Source organism: Dasypus novemcinctus, chromosome 21 (assembly GCF_030445035.2).
Source record: "Dasypus novemcinctus isolate mDasNov1 chromosome 21, mDasNov1.1.hap2, whole genome shotgun sequence".
Lineage (NCBI taxonomy): Eukaryota > Metazoa > Chordata > Mammalia > Cingulata > Dasypodidae > Dasypus > Dasypus novemcinctus.
In genome coordinates, this window is record NC_080693.1 from 73,468,120 (window position 1) to 73,478,421 (window position 10,302).

A 10,302-nucleotide genomic window follows, 5' to 3' on the forward strand; every position below is an offset into this window, starting at 1 on the left:
ATGATGTTGAACATCTTTTCAAGTGTTCTGGACCACTTACACATCTTTTTTGGAGAAATGTCCACTTAGATTATGAATGCTTTTTGTTTCATTTCCTTGCCTAATCACCCTGGTTTGAACATCCAGTACCATGTTGAATAGAATTGAAAGGAGCAGACATACTTATCTTGTTTCTGATTTTAGGGGCAATTATTCAATCTTTCATCATAGGTATGATGTTAGCTATTGGTTTTTCATTAATGTTCTTTACTCAGGTTGAGAAAATTCCCTCCTATTCCTAGTTTGTTTAGTGTTTTTATCATGAGTGTGTGTTAGATTTTTGTCAAATGCTTTCTCTGCCTTTTGTTATTTTATTCTACTCATAATGTGTTTTATAATGATTTATTTTTCAATGTGAAATCAACCTTGCACTCCTGGGATTAAACCCGCTTGGCTATGGTATATAATCCTTTTTGTATTTTGCTAAATTGTGTTTGCTAGTATTTTTTTAACTAAATTTTATTTTTAGTTTTTAAAGAAGCTTTAGATTACATAAATATTACATAAAAATATATAAAGGATTCCCATATGCCCCACCTCCTCTACCTTCTCACACTTTCCCACATTAACAACATCTCTCATTAGTGTGTAACATTTGTTACAATTGATGAACACATATTGAAGTATTGCTACTAACCATGGGCTATAGTTTACATTACAGTTTATGTTCTGTCCTGCACAATTTTAAAGGTTATGACAAAATGTATAATGGCCTGTATCCATCATTGCCATGTCATGCAGGAAAATTCCAATGTCCCAAAAATTCCCGCATATTACACCTATTCTTCCCTCTCCATCCCCTCAGAAACTCAGATGGCCACTGCCTTTATATCAATGATAAAAGCTCTTCCATTGCTAGAATAATAATAAGTCTGTAAAAGAATAAGAATTAGTCTACTTTGGTTCATTGTTCATTCCCCAATCTTGAGGATTTGGAGATGGTGAAGCCCACTCTGTTTCTAATTGAGAGGGAGCTTAGATCCCATGGGGCAGATGAATGGAACTATCTTGCTGGCAGCTGCAGACATTCTTTTTTCCTTGGGATAGGCATTGTCCATCATCATCTCCTTGTTAGTTTTCCTGGGTGAGTCCAATGAACTGAAGAATAGGTGTTGCAACTCTGCTGAGATTCAGGGCTCAACCAGTGGGAAACTGGCTTACCTGTTCCTTATCGTAAATGTTACATCTGTTCTATTGTAGATATTGCAGTTGTTAGATGTCGCAGTTGTTCCCTATTATAGATGTTGCAGTTCTATAGCAAGCAGTTGCTTGATAGTTTCCAATAAATACGAGGTGGAAACTAGGGTCGAGGCTCTCAGTTCCAGAAGCTGTGAGTCCCCTGGTCCCATCTTTATCTTTTTTCTTGTGTGTCTCTCTCTGTCCTTTATTTCTGTAAGTTCTGCATTGTTGTTGAGCAAACCTATTGCTGAACTGATTGCAGTAACTAGTGCCCAATGTAGGGCGTGAAGGGAAGAAGGCTCACAGCAACTGGTGGCCCGAACAGGGACCCGAAGGAAAGAAGGATCGCCTCGAGCAAAGCTAAAGTTGGTGTAATGGCGCAGAGCCCTGAGTGGTTTGGAAAGCCTCCGAAGTCCTTGAGGATTTGTTTGTATTTCCCCAGGAGATGGAGAACATCCTGTGTGGGTACCAGCTCATCAGATAAAGCCATACCATGAATGCCAAGAGATGACAAAATTTCCTGTGGAACCCAGAAACTCTGGCCATGCAGATGGATAGATGGAAGCTGGAAACTGCATGGCTGGGTCTCATTCTGAAGACTAGAATGGCTTTACATCAAAGTATCTAAACTACAGAACTTGTTCAAGTATGGCATCATAAAGCAAGTATGACTTGGGGACAGAGAGAGATTAAGAAATTGAGAGGAGTAAAACAGGAAAAGGAAATGTTGAATTATAAAAGGAAGCAATGAAGAAATTCTAGATTAATAGATTTGGAACTGCTTTTGTGTTTGTCTGTTTGCTCAATGTCAGTGTGTGTTGTAATTATTTCAGTGTGTGTGAAAAAGAAAGAGAAAAGGGCGGGTGCCCAGAGAAGGGCAAGTGCCCAGAGCAGGGTGAGTGCTCAGAAAGAAAGAGAAGAAAGAAAAAAGACAAGTAGGGAAAAAGAGAAAGAGAAATAGGAAGGGAAAAAAAGAAAGAAAAGAAGGAAAAATGAGAGAAAGATACAGAGAAAGGAAGGAAAAAAGAAAAAAGAGAAAGATAGAAGAAGAAAGAAAGAAAAAGAGAAAAGAAGGATAAAATGAAAGATGTAAAATTTAAGTGAATATTGAAAAAAGTAAAAAGTTTATGGGAAAGCTAACTGAAATTGAATAAGGAGTAATTTGTCTTAAAAATAAAATGGATAGTTTTATAAAATTAGAAATGGAGATATGTGGGACAGAACTAGTATGCATGTAGCAATTGTAAAAGTATTATGGTAGCATTCAGTGAGATGTGTTTTGTAAAAGTAAAAGAAACCTGAATGAATACAAAAAGTGCAAAAACTGTGTGAAAAGATCTGCAAAAACTGTGTGAAAAAGTCCACAATGGACTTTTGCAGTTCTTCAAGGCTTTCTGCCCTGGCTGTATAGAAGAAACCTGTGGCAGTGACCCTACTAAGAAACGTCTAACAACTGCAATATCTGCAATAGAACAGGTATAACATTTACAATAAGGAACAGGTAAGGCAGTTTCCTGCAACAAACTAGCACATGAACAGACCAAACATTTAAGTCCCTGCGACATATATTTAACAAGTACAGTGCTAATTATAGGTTCAAATTGTTAGAGGTTTCTCCCTTATAAGGTTTATAACAACATATCACAAGGTTTACAATGGTTAACAAACAGTGGCTTGCATTCCTGTGACATAGAACAGCGCCCCATCCAGAACCTACATGTTCAGATACAATTTTTTTCCTCACAAGAATAGACAAAGGAGCCACATGACACCCCCAACCCCTCCTGCATCCCTAGAATTCACTACCCCTTGCCCACGTAACCATCCCTATTGGCCTTAGGGTCTTACCTAAGCCCCAACCCACTCCCACTGACTAAGCATTTTCCTGCCTATAGATGTACTGTATAAATTTGTAACCACCTCTGCCAGAGGTGAGCTGAAGTCTCTCTTCAGACCCCTGCCATGCCACTGGGGGGCTGAGGTCTATTCTTCAGACTCCCTCCATTGGGAGAGCTTCCCAATAAACTTTTTGCCTGCAATCGTCCGTCTCCGTGTCCCAGTGAGCACCATTTTTCTCTATCTCAAATAAAAGGTGAAGAGCCATGCGTTGGGAAACTATAAATGAGTCTAAATCTGTTACCCTGGGGAGCATAAACTCCAAAGTAAGGCTCACTGACAGAGTGCCAAATTTCTGAGCTTGTCTGCCCTTCTTACAGTGTCTAGATGTCTCTAGAGCCCTCAGGAGCCCCGCTCTTTGAGACACTATTTACTGTGGCTGTCAGTGAGATCCTGCTGAGACATTCATAAGCCTAACCTCTGGAATGACCTCCTGACTCACTTTGAAATCTCTTGGCCATAAACACTCATTTGTATTTAATATTCCACCCTTTTAGTCAAGGTCTTTTTCTGAATGCATTGCTAGTTGGTGCTTGGTCATAATCCCTTGATGCCAGGGAGTCATGTCCCACACGAAGGGTGAAGGTCATGTGTTTATATGCTGAGTTTGGCTCAGAGAGAGCCACATTTGAGCAATAAAGAGGATTTCAGGAGGCAACTTTTAGGTAATATATAATACTAGGCTCAGTTTATATTTCACAAAGAAAGTTTCCTAAGTACAGACATCAATATCAAGGGTCTGACGTAATGGTCTGTCTTCCTTCATTAGGCACTGCCCTTGTACTCCTGCCGTTCTATTAGAGAATGTAGCAGGACTCCTCAGGATGGGAATTCAATATTCTTTCAGGTATTGTGTGGGTCTCCACCTACCGAAACAATGCCCCAAAAACACTTGGTCATATTCATATGCCTTAGAGGCATAACCGAGGTGCACCCCTCCCCACACATCCCCCCATCACTGATACCCAACACCAGTGATCCTCCCCGATACAGCTGTGATCCTTCCATGATCCAAAACCTCTCCAAAAACAAACCAACAGGATAACCAAATAAAATTAATAAGAAACTGAAATAATAACAATAGTTTTAAAAATAATAAATAAAATACAAAAAAATAAAAAGTTTGAAATAAAATGTTTTTTAGACATTGTGTCTTCCATCACTGTAAGATCTGTTGTCTTGTATGTATAGTGACAATTTCTTCCATGTATTCCCTCAGTGTATTGTAATTTTCTTCATTTTCTCTTCAAAGAAGTTTTAGGTTACAGAAAAATCACATAAAATATAAAATATAGGGATTCCTATATATCAGCACCTTCCTCCTTTTCCATTCCCCCGTTATTAACATTTTGCATGTGGAAGGTACAATTGTTACAATTGATGTACAATTATTGAAGCATTGGTACTAACCATGGTCAATGGTTTACATTATGGTTTACATTTTGCACTGTATTACACTTTTATAGGTTTTGATGAAATTTAAAATGACCTGTATCCATTATTGCAAGATCATGCCGAACAATTCTAATGTCCTTAAAAATGTCCTATGTTTTTTCTATTCTATTCTTCCTTCTCCCTCGCCTTGGAACCTATAGTAACCACTAAGTTTTACTTTTTGAAGAATAAGATTCATAGTTACTTGCAATAATATTGAGGGCTTGACAATATTGGTGTGTTTTCTTTTATTAGACACTATGTTCTCAAGTGAGTCTTGTCCTTCCAATCGAGAACACAGCAGAAGGTGTTTATTGTGTGGATCTCAACACATTATGACAAGAAGAACACTTACATATTCCATAGAAACATGCCCCAGGTATGCCTTAGTACACATATGCCCTCACACCTGATGCCCTACACCAGTAATCTTGCCCTGCCATATTTGCCAAAAGAACATTCCCAATATCGTAGTTTTAACCCCAGACCTGCAAATCCTCAGAGGTCACCTTCTCCTTCCTCCAACCCTCCCCCCAGTTCCATGAATAGTTCAATCCACACACACACTCTCTCTCACATCACTGAACCATTCTCATGCCCAACTACTGCCCAATCATATCCTTCCACCTTATAGATTTTGCCCATATGGGCATCAGCTCACCACCCTCTACTTCCTTTCTGTCTCCTTTTAATCTATCTCCTGGACTCTAGCTCTGTAAATCTGCTCAATTGCTTAAGTCATATCAGTGAGGTCATGTAATATTTGTCCTTCAGTGCCTGGCTTACTTCACTCAACATAAGGTCTTCAAGATTCATTCATGTTGTCCCATGTGTTAATACTGCATTCCTTCTTATGGCTGAGTAATATTCCATTGTATGTATATACTACAGTTTGCTTGTCCATTCATCTGTTGATGGACATTTGGGTAGCTTCCAACTTTTGGCAATAGTGAATAGTGCTGCTCTGAACATTGGTGTGCATGTATCTGTTTTTGTCCTTGCTTTCATTTCTTCTGGCTATATACCCAGAAGTGGGATTGCTGGATCTTATGGCAGTTCTATAGTTAGTTTCCTGAGGAACCACCAAACTGTCCTCCACAATGGCTGCACCATTCTACATTCCCACCAGCACTGATAAGTGTTCCCTTTCCTCCACATCTTCTCCAACATTTGTGGTCCTCTGTTTTTTAATAGCTGCTAGCCTAATAGGTGTAAGATGATAACTCATTGTAGTTTTGATTTGCATTTCCCTAATAGCTAGTGATATTGAGCATCTTTTCATGTGCTTTTTAGCCATTGTATTTCTTCTTTAGAGAAGTGTCTGTTCAAATCACTTGCCCTTTTTTTATTTTCAGGGGTTCACATTTTTATTTTAATTCTTACAAAATATGGTAGAAATGAACCCAAACTAAACAGATATGTACATGTGAGTATGTATAAAACTTTACCTCTGAAAAATAATATATAAAATTAGATGGTTAAAAAAAACAAACTTAAGATTTAAAACCAGTACTACGAAGTTGATTTTCTCAAAGTAAAGTAACAGTAATTTAAAATTGCTAGTTATTGTTAATTTTCTAGACTTATTTACACATTTTATTGTGAGCATAAACATAAAACTTTTTTTAAATTTTAGAAATATCTTCAGTTTCACTTTATTTCATCATATAGCCCTGAATTTTTTTTTCCTTTACAATCTTTCAACATGAGAACAGGGTCTATTAAGTTATAAAATCACCTTGATTTCATCTTCCCCTTGAGTCACAGGTTGGAAAGGCAAAGTACTTTGTCCTCTTTCAGGATCAGACATTTGAAGAATCCTAATCAGTTTACTTGAAAGAAGTGAGCTCATACTTTGAGGAGTAAGCAAAGAAAATTGTCTAAAATGCTGGGAATCTGCCATCTTGAGAATCATGGCCTTTGCAATTCTCCTGTTAACCATATCCATGTGGACATCAAACTCATCCAGGCATCTGAAAGGAGACTCAGCAATGGACCACAGAGAAAGAATGGAGCAAATGGTGGAAAAGAACGTTCACCTCCAGATAAAGCTCCCATGTCAATGAAAGCAGCTCTATTTCCCTCCCCAGGCTGAATGGATATAGTAAGAGTTTCATTTTTGTGGTCAAAATTCATTTTTCCACAATAGGCCTGCTGAGATAATAAATTGTCAAAGTACAATTTACATTGTAAAGTCAAATATCTTCTAAGTTGCTGATATGTTTTGTATCTGTGGGTCATTATTTCTTCCAGTAATTTAATAAACCTTTTTAGAGTCCTTCCTTTATTATCTAGATCAAGATAAGTCTCTCTTGCTTCTTGGTACTGCCTCATTATTTCCTCTCAATCTCCATGACCAGCATGTTCTGCCTGTATCTTTTGTCTTAATCGATTAATTTCTTTGTCTAGAATTGATGCAGATTCTTTTACTTCTATTTGCTCTGGGCAGATTTGTCTTGCTTGTGACATTTTCTCCTCTAGTTCTTTCTCTTTCATATTAAGTTCTCATTTTTTTAAATTTAAAGTATCCAAATGTTCTTTCTGTTTGTCTTCATAATGCTGCTTTCCTTGTTTTTGGTTATCCACTTCAGAATCAGCAAGGTTTAGTTTGTCCTTAAGTGGATCTGCTAGCTCTGACAGCTGATTAATTTTCAATTTAATTGCATCATAGTTGTTTTCTGCTTCTATATTTAAAGTTTTAAGATTCTCCATATTTTCTTTTTGTTGCTCCATATTTTTCTCAATCAGGTTCATTTTGTTTTTATTTTCTTGAGCTTCATCTTCCAAGGTTGCAATATCTACAGACCAATGTTCTATATTTTCAAGTTCCCGAATTTCAAAAAGGCATTTTCTTATTTTCATCTTTAAATCTTTATGATATTCTTGGCACCTTTTAAGAAATTCTTCATTGCATTGAATACCCTTTTCAAAGGCAGACATGTTGTTGAAGATTTAATATCTGGACCTTCTTATTTTCAACTTCATTCTCCAAGTGGCTTATTTCAGAATCCACATCTTTGCTTAGGAAGTTAAGTCTTGTATTTTCAGATGAATAATAACGACCAGCAAAAACTTGATCACCATCAGCAGTAAAAGCTTCTCTATAATTCTTGGGTGGCTTCTGGGACTGCATCACCTTATGAGCTACAGAATTATCTTTGATTAACAGCCCTCTCTCTATTCCCCTCATATCAATGAGACTATTGGCAAAAGCTGCATTATCTATTTCTAAAGCTGTCAGAACTGTTGGAAACTCTGGATGATAGGCAGCTCTGTGTCTTACATCATACATATCATTCCAAAACTCAGAAATTATTATCTGTGGCCAGGAAGTCCCTGGTGAATAAAACTTTTTCATCAGCGCCTAAAGTACTCTTTCGTCAGCATGATTATGGCAACAATAGTCTTGCAAAAGTCCTTTTAAGCAAAATTCAATAGCCAAAGCAAGCTCAGGGTCCCGAAGATGAATGTGCACTCCTAAAGGGCCTACAGGTTTATAGGTAAAATGTCCTCATCTATAAGCATCATCTATTGCTCCAAGAAGAGCTGGAACATGAGGACCAAATCTTTTTAGACCATCAGTTTTACTATCTTTCAATTCTTTCGGTTGCCTCTGATTACAGTTCAGTGTATTCTTCACATCTAATCTTCTCTTTTAATTCTGTTGTGTTCTTCTTTGTCCTTTCCAGTGGCTTGTTGAAACTGTTCAATCTCTGGATTAACTGAACTGTCTTGATCTTGTAGGGTCCTTATTCTCTCTTTTAATCAGAATTTTTTTTTGCCTTTCCAACTGCTCAGTTTCCAAAGATTGATGAGTACTTTTTTTTAGTGCTTCAGTTCCTTTACAAAGCTGCTCATCATCTTTCTTTAATGCTTTATATTCATTTAGGGAATGGTTATATAAAACCTCAGCTTCATTATAGGCCCTTTTCTTGGCAGTAACATCTGCTTTCAATATCACACATTCTGGCGCCCATGCATTTGTCTCTTGACTAATTTTTTCCGTTTATCTTGAATATCCTTGTATTTTTTTCTGCTTCATTAAGTCTGACCTGCTGTTCTTCCATTTTTCTGTCAAGTCTGGCAGCATGGTCTTCTCCAATTTTGATATTATCTCTGATAGCATTCAACTGTTTTTCAATTTCATTGACCACTGTCCAAGCCATTTCATGTTTCAAGTATTCTAAATTAGTCTTCATTGTACTTAAACCAACTATACTTTGAAAACATTCCTCTTTCTCAAAAACAATGATGCTTTAGTTCAGTAAGTCATTCTTCTCGATTTATCTGCTCCTTTGTTCTTTCCTTTGTTTCCATAATGTATGAATAATCTTCCTTCATCTGTTCAAATTGGGTTGCTTTCATAAAGAATTTTCATTTGTCACTCTCATTTTTAAACTGCAAGAACTGCTTGCTCATCTTTTGTGTTAAAACAGAAACCAGATTATCTACTGTATTTTAAAATGATAGAATTGCAATCAACTCCTTTCCTAGTAGAAATTACAGCCCCTGCTTCACTCTTTAGTTGTAAGATCTACTTCATACATGCTGCTGTGCTGCTGCACAATTATAGAGTCACCATACACATTTGCCCTGTATGCATCATCTCCTCTGTTCCTTTAAATTATTGAGATATCTGCTGAATTCTGTCCATCTTTCACAAAACCCTTTAAAGATCCTCTATTAGTAGCAATTGCTTTTCCACCAAGATCACCTATGAGAAGCTGTGAGCCCTGCACTCTTCCCACTTTCATTGTTTCCAATGACAAAGCTGACATTAGAACTAAATTTGAAGGATCCAACTACTGAATGACACAAAGTTTTTTAGCTGAATACTCTCAATTATTCCAACTTCTGCAGCAAAGTAGAGGTACTTTAGTGAAAGAAACTGTACACTCATCTTCATCAACATCTTTATCAAAATCTTCCACTGCCTCTTGTCTTGGTCTTTTGGCATTTTCAGGAGACAAGAAATTTTCTTCCTTTCTTTTGGCCATCGGGTCTCAACCCTGTCAAAATCTGGAGGAATCCATTCTGCGGGCTGGCCCAATGCGGCCTGACGCCAGGGCCACTCCCTGGGGAGTCTCCGAGTTGGGCTGCAGCCTTTGGCCCGTGGGAACCCCATGTCTGGCACCTACCACAGGACACTCCACGCTTGTGCCCCACTTGCCCAATTTTAAGATGGGTTGTCTCTTTATTTTCAAGATGTAGGGTTTCTTTATATATGCTGGATATTAGGGCCCTATTGGATAGATGGTTCCCAAATATTTTCTCCCATTGAGTAAGCTGCCTTTTCCCTTTCTTGACAAATTCCTTTGAAGCAAAAAGTTTTTAATTTTGGGGAGATCCCATTTATCTGTTTTTTCTTTTGTTGCTCATGACTGTTGAGCATCTTTTCGTGTTCTTTTTAGTCATCTGTATTTCTTCTTTGGAGAAGTGTCTATTCAAATTTCTTGCCTATTTTTAAAAAATCAAATTTATTGATAAATATTAATAAAGGTTACAATTTATTCCAAGTGTTCAATCAATGGTATTTGGTATAATCACATAGTTGTGTATTCATCAATTTAATCATTATTAGAGTATTTTTATTATTCCAATATTATTGGTAATAATAAACAAGAAAACCAGAAAAACAAAAAACTGTGCCCCTTAATATTCACCTCTCAATCTCTCTGTGCTTCCCCTACCATACATAGCTGCTATTTCATTTCCATCTCTATAATTTATTTACTACATTCATATTTTTCTTTT

At 37.2% G+C, this 10,302-nt stretch overlaps 1 pseudogene; it reads right to left on the bottom strand.

The window, feature by feature from the left end:
* Positions 1–6,274: 6,274 nt before the first annotated feature.
* On the bottom strand, positions 6,275–9,552 carry LOC101429603 (structural maintenance of chromosomes protein 6 pseudogene; annotated as a pseudogene).
* Between the last annotated feature and the right edge of the window lie 750 nt (positions 9,553–10,302).